Source organism: Doryrhamphus excisus, chromosome 11, assembly GCF_030265055.1.
Source record: "Doryrhamphus excisus isolate RoL2022-K1 chromosome 11, RoL_Dexc_1.0, whole genome shotgun sequence".
Classification (NCBI taxonomy): domain Eukaryota; kingdom Metazoa; phylum Chordata; class Actinopteri; order Syngnathiformes; family Syngnathidae; genus Doryrhamphus; species Doryrhamphus excisus.
In genome coordinates, this window is record NC_080476.1 from 18,760,679 (window position 1) to 18,772,759 (window position 12,081).

Consider the following 12,081-nt stretch of genomic DNA (forward strand, 5'->3'; position numbering starts at 1 on the left):
ATAATAATAATAAAAATAATAATAAAAATAAAAATAAAAATAAAAATAAAAATAAAAATAAAAATAAAAATAAAAATAAAAATAAAAATAAAAATTAAAATTAAAATTAAAATTAAAATTAAAATTAAAATTAAAATTAAAATTAAAATTAAAATTACAATTAAAATTACAATTACAATTAAAATTAAAATTAAAATCTCTTTGTGTCCTATTAACACACAGGCTGACTATGAATGTGCAGATATACTCAATTAGAAGACTGCTTACAACAGTCCTAATAATAAAGAAAATGTCAAAATCAGCACGTGTCATTCATAAAAACCAGAGCAGGCACGGCAACTATGCAGCCAAAAATGCCTGAACCACAAGAGGAATGAAGGAAGCATGCTGGAACACTGACACACAGCCCCGCTATGCTATGCTATGCTATCAATAGCACACGCCGCTTGCTCCCTACATCTTTCATGGAAGTAGACCGTTGTCTTGTTCGTTTGCATTGACTCCCTGGAAGGGTGCGGAGGCACGGTTACATGGCTCCGGTTACCCGGACACTCCAGTCCTCGGTTCGCACTGAACGGGGATGTGTAATCAGACACTATAGCCGACAAAGTAGAACCTAGTCCGGTCATTGTCAAGACCACACACAACAAAAAGCAAGAAAAATAATAAGAATAATAACAAGGATTTTTGCATTTCATTTTATTTACTATGAAAAATAAAAATAAAAATAAAAATAAAAATAAAAATAAAAATAAAAATAAAAATAAAAATAAAAATAAAAATAAAAATAAAAATAAAAATAAAAATAAAAATAAAAATAAAAATAAATTATTATTTTTTTTACTCTGTTGGTTACATCACAACCTGTTAAAGGTATCAGAGGGACTGGCTTCAAAGCTTTACTTTACGGGCATCAGATATAATTAATAATAATAATAATAATAACAATAATAATACCAATACCATTTGGTCTGTCTTGTGGCCAACTGAATATTCGATTAATCGAAAAACAGGCTTCGGGTGACTCTACAAAGAAAATAATCATGACTTGCAGCCTGACTATAATGTAAATAAATACTAGCATTTATGGTTTGTTTGCATTATTCTACGTTGGAAACTTCCAGCTGGGTTATGACCCATCCGGACTTGCCTTCATTGGCCGTCTTTTCCTGTATCCTGTCATCTAACGGCTGCCAATTCCACTGCTTTTTGTAGCCCGGTGGGGGCTGACTCAACTGGAAGTCATTCCGGTCCTGATAGACAACCAGAAATTGGTTCAAGTGAGTCAGGGTTTTGCATAATGACCGCTTGGATCTGCATGAGCCAAAGATGGCGTCGACTTATCGACATCAATCTGGACTTCAGTGCCTGCACGAGACGAGGGATGCATCTTGGGAAAACAATTAGCTTCTGGCTTAAGAAGGATTTCAAAAGTGTGAAATTCCAAAAGTAAAGCCAAATTTATCTTTCATACCATTAAGGGAAAGAATTTTCCACATTTTTGTCCCAGGTCACTGTTGTCTCAACTGCACCATTAGCCACTCTAATTGTGGGGGGGTCGAATCCAACAGAGGTAGGATGGGGGCAGTTCAAAAAGGAATACTGGAAAATTCAACAAATAAACTAAACTAAACTAAACTAAAATAAAATAAAATAAACTGAAATAAACTAAACTAAACTAAACTGAACTAAAAAAAAATAAAAATAAAATAAAATAAAATAAAATATAATTTCCTCCCACATTCTAAAAACATGCTAGGTTAATTGCCGACTCCAAATTGTCCATAGGTATGAATGTGAGTGTGAATGGTTGTTTGTCTATATGTGCCCTGTGATTGGCTGGCGACCAGTCCAGGGTGTACCCCGCCTTACGCCCGAAGACAGCTGGGATAGGCTCCAGCACCCCCCGCGACCCTCATGAGGAAAAGCGGTAGAAAATGAATGAATGAATAAACTAAACTAAACTAAACTAAACTAAACTAAACTAAACTAAACTAAACTAAACTAAACTAAACTAAACTAAACTAAACTAAACTAAACTAAAACTAAACTAAAACTAAACTAAACTAAACTAAAAATAAATGAATAAAATAAAATAAAATAAAATAAAATAAAATAAAATAAAATAAAATAAAATAAAATAAAATAAAATAAAATAAAATAAAATAAAATAAAATAAAATAAAATAAAATAAAATAAAATAAAATAAAATTTCCTCCCACATTCCAAAAACATGCTAGGTTAATTGCCGACTCCAAATTGTCCATAGGTATGAATGTGAGTGTGAATGGTTGTTTGTCTATATGTGCCCTGTGATTGGCTGGCCGCTAGTCCAGGGTGTACCCCGCCTCTCGCCCCAAAGACAGCTGGGATAGGCTCCAGCACCCCCCGCAAAGCGGTAGAAAATGAATGAATAAAGTTTAAAAAGGAGTACTGGAAAATTCAACAAATAAAATAAAATAAAATAAAATAAAATAAAATAAAATAAAATAAAATAAAATAAAATAAAATAAAATAAAATAAAATAAAATAAAATAAAATAAAATAAAATAAAATAAAATAAAATAAAAAGGAATACTGGAAAATTCAACAAATAAAATAAAATAAAATAAAAATCTGTTGCACCGTCCTTGCATACATGCATTTCTGATGCCGCTTATGCTGGAACCTATCCCATCTGTCTTCAGGCAAGAGTCGGGGTACAGCCTGGGGCCTTGTAGGGGGGCGCAGAAGCTCTTAGTGTCCCACTCACACACAGACTGACGATGACTATGCAGTCCGTCAACAAAACATACACAGATATTAGGAATTTCTTTGCAAAAGAGGACAATATGTAGTACTTTTGAGTCCTCAGAAGGCACAGATTTATCAGGTAAGTGTACATTTAAATCTCCATGGTAAATTCTAAATTCTAATTCCGATGTTAGAGCGCAGCAGGGCGCATCATGCAACACCACTAAGCAGTTATTGACTCATGCAGATTATGGCAGAAAGCCAATATTAGAAACACCCAACAAGCAGTGCAGCGACAAGATCGGCACAAACAATTGAAGCCAAATGTGGCCCGCGGGACACTAGTTTGAGGCCCCCGCCTTGATATGAAAGTTTAATGTTAGCGCGGCCCCGCGCAAGTTTGATATGGATGCTGTATGGTATCATGTACCCAGAAAAAATTATTACGTTTGATTAATGTTCATGTTAAAGGTTAAATAACTGTTAATAGTTATCCTCCCTGTCAGTGTGGAAGTGGTAAGTTTTTGGCGATTTAAGTTGAAAGGAAATAACTTGAAGGCTACCGTTTAGGTCGCTAGCTCTCTAGTTTGCGAGTTAGCATGTGTCTCAAGACCCTGCAGTTGCGCAATATGTTGTAAATAAAAAAAGTATAAATGTGACTATAGTCGTGTTTTGTCATGTCTACAGGGCTCTAATAATGCTTTGTTCATTTTAATCTGAAAAAAATAATTTGTCTACCCACCAACTATATGTGGTTTCTTAAGTTTTTATTATTATTATTATATTTATTTATTTATTACTGATTGATTGATTTTCTTTATTCTTGATTTATTTATTTTTCATCTTATTTTGTGCAGAAAAATAAAAATTAAGATATTTGAGAACAGTGGAATGTTTTATCGGAGTTTTTATTGTAGAAAATCGGAACCAAAGCACTGAAAAAGTTTGCATATTTTTCTGTTTTTAATAAATGCGTTGTTTTTTTTTTGGAAAACCTGATGCGGCCCAGCCTTACCCAGACCCTAGCTCTAGTGCCCCCCCCCCCCAGGTAAATTGAGTTTGAGACCCCTGTCTTAAACAAAAGCTAAACCATTTTGTATAAAAATGCATTGAATGTAATAACTGCATGCAAATGTATATATTTACTGTACTGTATAGTACTTCCAGCAATAAAACAACTCAAGTCATGCAAAATATCCAACAATACCATTATGGAATTAATAATAATAATAAGAATAATTAAAAAATAAGCATTTATCCCTTAGTAGAAGCCACCCTGACTGAAAATAATACCGCAGCCACTCAAGGACTTCCATGCTAACCCAACCCGTCCCGTTTGAGAACACCCGACTAGCAAACACTAACATATAGCATTATTATTTTTTTAATAACAATAACAATTTAATGTCATTGTCGTTGTTGGAGCTCATGAATTAAACACACCGTGACGTCTGCGAACGTGTTCGAATCCCAGGAAACCTGGAAGAATGTTTACTTACTAGTCAATCTGCGGGTGCGAAAAGACGTAATCTTACCTTGTGTGATTATAATCCACTCATTCGTATCGTAGCGTAGGAGAAGCCATTTTTTTGCTAGTTAGTCCACGTTTAACTTCGCAAAAAAAAGAAAAAAAAGCCACAATGTGAATGAACGAAGCAAAAGGAGACCAAGAGGCGCAAGCTAAAACAGGCGCAGAGGAGAGAAGGCGCAACTTGAAACTGACAAGAGGAGGATCGGTCGAAACCATCGCGGCGGCAAGGTGGGGGGTGACGGATTAAAGGTAGACAAAACAAAACGTCATGAGACTATTACAGATTATTTAAACGTCATTGGGATGACACCTCCGACTCCAATAAGATGTACTTTTGACGTTAGCATGAACCGAAATGCTCTACACACTCACGTTTTATTTTAAAGATAAAAATCCTGCACCCGCATAGTTCATTGGAGCGGACCAACATGGTTTAACATCCTTTAATCCGATTGGTCCATTACAGCGTGACGTAGCAGCGCTGCTGCCCACGAGGAAAATTAAAGGAAAACACCACAATAATAAAAAATAATAGTATAGTATTAATAATAATATACTTTAAATAGTTTTCAGTATTATTTTTACACAATATTGAAAACATTGTGAATGTATAAAAACTAGTGTTTGATATAACAATGATAATAATAATATAAAAAATAATAGTAATAGTAAATAACAATAGTAAATAGTAAAAATAATAAAAAATAATAACAGTATTAATGATAATATACTTTAAATAGTTTTCATCATTATTTTTACACAATATTGAAAACATCGTGAATATATAAAAAATAGTGTTTGATATAACAATGATAATAATAATATAAAAAATAATAGTAATAGTAAATAATAATAGTAAATAGTAAAAATAATAAAAATAATAACAGTATTAATAATAAGATACTTTAAGTAGTTTTCAGCATTATTTTACACAATATTGAAAACATTGTGAATGTATAAAAATAGTGTTTGATATAACAATGATGATAATAATAACATAAAAAATAATAGTAAAAGTAAATAATAATAGTAAATAGTAAAAATAATAAAAATAATAACAGAATTAATGATAATATACTTTAAATAGTTTTCAGCATTATTTTTACACAATATTGAAAACATTGTGACTGTATGAAAAATAGTGTTTGTTATAACAATGATGATAATAATAATGTAAAAAATAATAGTAATAGTAAAAATAATAACAGTATTAATAATAATATACTTTAAATAGTTTTCAAAAGACATTAGCATTATTTTTACACAATATTGAAAACATTGTGAATGTATAAAAAATAGATTAGTTAGATATAACAATGATGATAATAATAATGTAAAAAATAATAGTAATAGTAACTAATAATAGTAAATAGTAAAAATAATAGTAAATAATAATTAAAAAAGTGTTTTTATTTTTCCTTGTGATATAATGCAACAAATAAAATCATGGTCATTATTATTAGGTATTAAATACATTTTATAAAATAAGTATATAAAATATTTAAAATAAAATAAAATAAAGAAGTGTCACCTATCTGTTTGTAGCACACAGAAGCTCTGATATTATGATACTTATACTACAGAAAAATTGGATATTACTCCCAGCAACCACCCAGGAGTCCAGATATTAAATTCAGATGACATATATAAAGCGATAATAAAAGATTATGGTCATAAACGTGCTGGCTGCTTCCAGGGAAAAGGTCATGCGAGTGTCGTGACTGCGGCTTGGAATGAGCTACAGCAGTACAAGCTGCTATGTGATGCAATTAAGATGATGATAGTAATTATTATTATTATTATTATTATTATTATTATTATTACTAACTCCATCTACTAAATTACTAAATGAGTCGCTTGGAACCGCAGTTTACTTCCGGCATCAGCGTTGACATCACATCATGCAAATATGGACATGAATCTTGGACATTTTTCATAGCTTACGTTAGCATAAGAATGTTATAGTGTTAAATACAACAAAATACTGCAAGTACTACATGTTATCATCAATGTACTTGTTCTTGTATGATCATAACAAATAATAAAATGTTGTTACAGGGGTTTTTTTAGGGCTTTGTAGTTGAAATAGGTGTGTTCCAATCATGTGCATAGTTAGCTAGCTCGTATTATTATTATTATTATTATTATTCATTCATTTATTCATTTTCTACCGCTTATCCTCACAAGGGTTGTGGGCGTGCTGGAGCCTATCCCAACTGGTGGCCAGCCAATCACAGGCCACATATAGACAAACAACCATTCACACTCACATTCATACCTATGGACAATTTGGAGTCGCTAATTAACCTAGCATGTTTTTTTTGGAATGTGGGAAAAAAACATTACATAAAAAAAATCCACACAGAGATGGCCGAGGGTGGAATTGAACCCTGGTCTCCTAGCTGTGAGGTCTGCGTTCTAACTAGACCTTTGTGCTGCCTTGTATTATTATTATTATTTTTATTATTATTATTATTATTAATTCATACATTTTCTACCACTTATCCTCACGAGGGTCCCAGGGGTGCTGGAGCCTATCCCAGCTGTCTTCAGACAAGAAGCGGTGTACACTCTGGACTGGTGGCCAGCCAATCACAGGGCACATATAGACAAACAACCATTCACACTCACATTCATACCTATGGACAATTTGGAGTCGCTAATTAATCTAGCATGTTTTTTGGAATGGGGGGAAAAAATGGAATACCCGGAGAAAACTCACACATGCCGAGGGTGGAATTGAACCCGGGTCTCCTAGATGTGCTAACCACTCGACCTTCGTGCAGCCCATTATTATTATTTTTTTTTTAGCTAGCTCGTATTAACTCCTTTCTGGTGTTAGAATGTTTTTTTATTTTTATTTTTATTTTTATTTTTATTTTTATTTTTATTTTTATTTTTATTTTTATTTTTATTTTTATTTTTATTTTTATTTTTATTTTTATTTTTATTTTTGTTTTTATTTTTATTTTTATTTTTATTTTATAGCTAGCTCGTATTAACTCCTTTCTGGTGTTAGAATGTTTTATTATTTTTATTTTTATTTTTATTTTTATTTTTATTTTTATTTTTATTTTTATTTTTATTTTTATTTTTATTTTTATTTTTATTTTTATTTTTATTTTTATTTTTATTTTTATTTTTATTTTTATTTTTATTTTTATTTTTATTTTTATTTTTATTTTTTATAGCTAGCTCGTATTAACTCCTTTCTGGTGTTAGAATGTACAAAAAAATGGAAATAAATATGTGTTCATGTTTCACATAAGGATTGGGAATGATGGCCAATATTCCCCCAGAAGTGCACTTCTACATCTATATAAGGTATTGCTTCATAACATAATTCCTAAGTTGTTGTTATTGCTCTTATCCGCACATGTGTTAGGTAAGGCTAACGTAAGGTTAGCACAACCTGAGCAATGACTGGTAATCCCGTCGCCGTGACAACAACAATGCTAAAAAATGCTAAAAAATGCTAAAAATATTAGCATGACCTGCTGCAGACTTCCCAACACTCGGTCGCCAGTTTTGCCACATGATGGCCGTGATGAAGCGGCGAAGGTGATGGCGGGCTCCATCACGTACGTAACAAAGGAATCGACATGATGTCATTCCTCAAATCTGTCACAAGTCACATGACCAAGCACGCTTGGCGATGCTCGCCGTCTGGAGAACGAGTCGAGTTAAAAAAAAATAATAATAAGTACTTACGATCGTGACGGGAAGACATTAGGAAGATTCCTGCTGGGATTTTGTCCTCCGTGTGTGTCCCCCCCCCCCCTCCTTCTTCTTCCGATGCTGCCTGGACCGGCGCTGGTTGTCATGGCGACCAAACCAAGAGGTGATAAACACGTGATCGTGTGTCTCTGCATGCTGATTGGCCGCACGCATTAGCGGCAGGGAGGGAGAAGAGAAGCAGCAGCAGGAGTGGTGAAAGGGGGGGGGGGGAGTTGTGATGTCACACGCCCACCCGTTCACAAAATGGGAGGGGTCACTGAAAGAACGCAGACACAATAGGTGTTTTTTTTTTTTTTTAAAAGGGCGGGGTTGAGTTTGGGATAATTCCGTTTGACCGACTGACTGACTGACTGACTGACTGACTTAGCGGCAGGCTGACTGCTGAGTCACGGCTAATAACTCATCAAGCTGTGCTGCAAATGTTTTTAAGTCTGACCCCCCCCCCCACCCACCCACCATGCACCGTAGCAAACTATTTATAGTTCTGCACACAACGGACTGTAAACGGACGCTAAACTGCTGTTGTTTTTTGTTGTTTTCGTTTATTTGCAGTCCGAGGTCAAGCACACAAAAATCCCAAATTTTTTGCATCCAAAAATGCAAAAATCCAAAAATGCCAGAAATGTTTCTGTCATGCAAAAATCAAAAAATGCAAAAATCCAAAAATGGCAGAAATGTTTCTGTCATGCAAAAATCAAAAAATGCAAAAATGCAAAAATCCAAAAATGCCAGAAATTTTTCTGTCATGCAAAAATGCAAAAATGGCAGAAATGTTTCTGTCATGCAAAAATCAAAAAATGCAAAAATCAAACAATGCCAGAAATGTTTCTGTCATGCAAAAATGTAAAAATGCAAAAATGCAAAAATGCAAAAATGGCACAAATGTTTCTGTCATGCAAAAATCAAAAAATGCAAAAATCCAAAAATGGCAGAAATGTTTCTGTCATGCAAAAATCAAAAAATGCAAAAATCCAAAAATGCCAGAAATTTTTCTGTCATGCAAAAATGCAAAAATGGCAGAAATGTTTCTGTCATGCAAAAATCAAAAAATGCAAAAATCCAAAAATGCCAGAAACGTTTCTGTCATGCAAAAATGTAAAAATGCAAAAATGGCACAAATGTTTCTGTCATGCAAAAATCAAAAAATGCAAAAATCCAAAAATGCCAGAAATGTTTCTGTCATGCAAAAATCCAAAATGGCAGAAATGTTTCTTTCATGCAAAAATGCAAAAATGTAAAAATGTAAAAAAGCAAAAATGGCAGAAATGTTTCTGTCATGCAAAAATAAAAAAATGTAAATATGGCAGAAATGTTTCTGTCATGAAAAAATCCAAAAATCCAAAAATGCCAGAAATGTTTCTGTCATGCAAAAATCAAAAAATGCAAAAATGCAAAAATCCAAAATGGCAGAAATGTTTCTGCCAATCCCTAAACATTATTTGGGATGTAATCATGTTTATTTATGACTGCATCATTTTAATACCCCACTTTAAATAAACTTTGGTAAGTTAGAACTTTATTCTCAGAACATTAGAACTTTTATCACAAAAAACATTAAATGATGTTATTTTTTTGTCATAATATTACAACTTCATTGTCATTTTTTTCTCTTCATATTTTCACTTTATTCTCATAAAATTATTTTTTTTAATTTCTGCTGAATTTTTCAACTACTTCAAAGTTTTTCTTGAATTTCTACGCTACTGCCCATTTTTTTCTCCTCATATTTTTACTTTATTCTCATTAAAAAAATTAATTTCTGCTGAATTTTCCAACTACTTCAAAGTTTTTCTTGAATTTACATGCTCTTGCCCATGTTTTCACTTTATTCTCTTAAAATTATTATTTTAAATTTTTGCTGAATTTTTCAACTACTTCAAAGTTTTTCTTGTATTTCCATGCTATTGTCCATTTTTTTTCTCTTCATATTTTCACTTTATTCTCATAAAATTATATATTTTTTAAATTTCTGCTGAATTTTTCAACTACTTCAAAGTTTTTCTTGTATTTCTATGCTTTTGCCCATTTTTTTCTCTTCATACTTTCACTTTATTTTCTTTTTTTTATTTCTGCTGAATTTTCCAACTACTACAAAGTTTTTCTTGTATTTCCATGCTCTTGCCCATTTTTTTCTCTTCATATTTAGTAAAATAATAATAATAATAATTTTATAAAATTCCTTTTCTTTTAATTTCTGCTGAATTTTTCAACTACTTCAAAGTTTTTCTTGTATTTTTATGCTATTTCCACTTTATTCTTGTAACATTATTAATTTTTCCTGAACTAAATTTTCCAAAAATTATAACTTTATTTGTTTTGTTTGTAGGCTTTTTTTGCAATTTTTTTTTTAAGATTTTGACTTTATTCTTGCAAAAATCAATTTACAAGTATTATCTTCAGGTAACGCATATCCATGAAGAACGCCAACCGTGAAAATGGGAATTGAAAGGAAGGAAAATGGGAATTGAACATGAAGCTGACAAAAAGCTGACAAAAGCTCCAGATCGCTGGAGGTACGAGTCCGTCTGCGGCCGGCCGGGCGGGCGGGCTAAATTTAACTGCATGCGTTTTTAGGACTGTGAGGACTGAAACAGGAACAGTGGTCAGGGTGCGGCCACACTGCAGATCCAGTTTCTGGATCCTTCACCGATTAGAAACCTGGTCTGTAAAAATCGAACCTAAAATCTAAAAAGGGGTCAGGTGACACCCGTGACCTTTTTCCTGATGTTTGGTGTCAAAGGGCTACTTTATGCTATGAAGTTATACAGTAGTACCTTGGTTAACATCCGCTCGGTTAGTGCTGTTTTTGGTTAACATCCGAAAATGTTGCCTTGGTTTGCAATCGCCCGCTTGGTTTGAGTTCAAAATGGGTACGGTTCGTCGTTGTTCGTTATCATAGTACACAAATGTTTGGAGATTTGAGCACCGGTTTCCTGATTGTGAGGCAGACATGCTAACCACTAAACCACTGCGCAACATAAATTTTTCATTTTTTTTTCATTCATTTTTGTTGTTTTTTTATATTTTTTTTCAACAATTTAAACTTTTGTCTTATAAATTTTCTACTCATGATTTTATATTGTAAATTTATATTCATAAAATTTTAACTTTTTCCGCAAATTTTCCCAATTTTTTTTCCAAAAATTACAACTTTTAAAAATGTATATACTGTATATATATTTATATTTATATACTTTATGCTACTAAATTTTTTTAGTTGTTTAGTTAATTTTAGTTTTAGTTAGTTTTAGTTTTAGTTTTAGTTTACTAAAATTATTTTTAATCATATCGTGACATTATTCTTGTAAAATTACAACTTTAAAAATTGTATATACTGTATATATATATTTATATTTATATACTTTATGCTACTAACATTTTTTAGTTGTTTAGTTACTTTTAGTTTTAGTTTTAGATTACTAAAATTGTTATTTTTAATCATATTGTGACAACATTATTCTTGTAAAATTACAACTTTTAAAACTGTATATACTGTATATATATTTATATTTATATACTTTATGCTACTAAAATATTTAGTTGTTTAGTTACTTTTAGTTTTAGTTAGTTTTAGATTACTAAAATTGTTATTTTTAATCATATCGTGACAACATTATTCTTGTAAAAGTACAACTTTAAAAAATGTATATACTGTATATATATTTATATTTATATACTTTATGCTACTAAAATATTTAGTTGTTTAGTTAATTTTAGTTTTAGTTAGTTTTAGTTTTAGTTTACTAAAATTGTTCTTGTAAAATTACAACTTTTTATTGTTAGATTACAAATTTCTTTCAATAGTTTGACTTTATTAATGTAAATTACTACTTTATTTTTGAATGAGCCAGGGGCCGATAAAAAAACTGCCGCGTGCCACAAATGGCCCTGAGGCCGCATGTTGCACACCCATGACATAAGGATGGGACAGTGCCTTGTTTGGATGTCAGAACTGACGTTGGAACGTCAAACTGACCATATGAGCGAATGTCCCCCACATTTGGTGCTCCATTGGGGGGCACGGGGGCCGGGGGGGCCGGGGGGCCGGGGGGCCTGGGGGGCGGGGGGCTTTAAACTCC

At 32.2% G+C, this 12,081-nt stretch overlaps 1 protein-coding gene across 29 annotated transcripts in view; it reads right to left on the minus strand.

The window, feature by feature from the left end:
• mical3a (microtubule associated monooxygenase, calponin and LIM domain containing 3a) overlaps positions 1–8,052 on the minus strand; it is a 95,330-nt gene extending 87,278 nt beyond the window's left edge. For 12 of the 29 annotated variants that reach the window (XM_058086385.1, XM_058086400.1, XM_058086393.1 and 9 more), the window contains exon 1: positions 4,269–4,458. The gene's annotated coding sequence lies outside the window, so the exon portion shown is untranslated. Of the gene's footprint in view, positions 1–4,268; positions 4,461–7,975 lie in introns of those variants that run through there. The other 17 variants (XM_058086379.1, XM_058086387.1, XM_058086384.1 and 14 more) reach the window with 7 other exon arrangements.
• Positions 8,053–12,081: the final 4,029 nt, after the last annotated feature.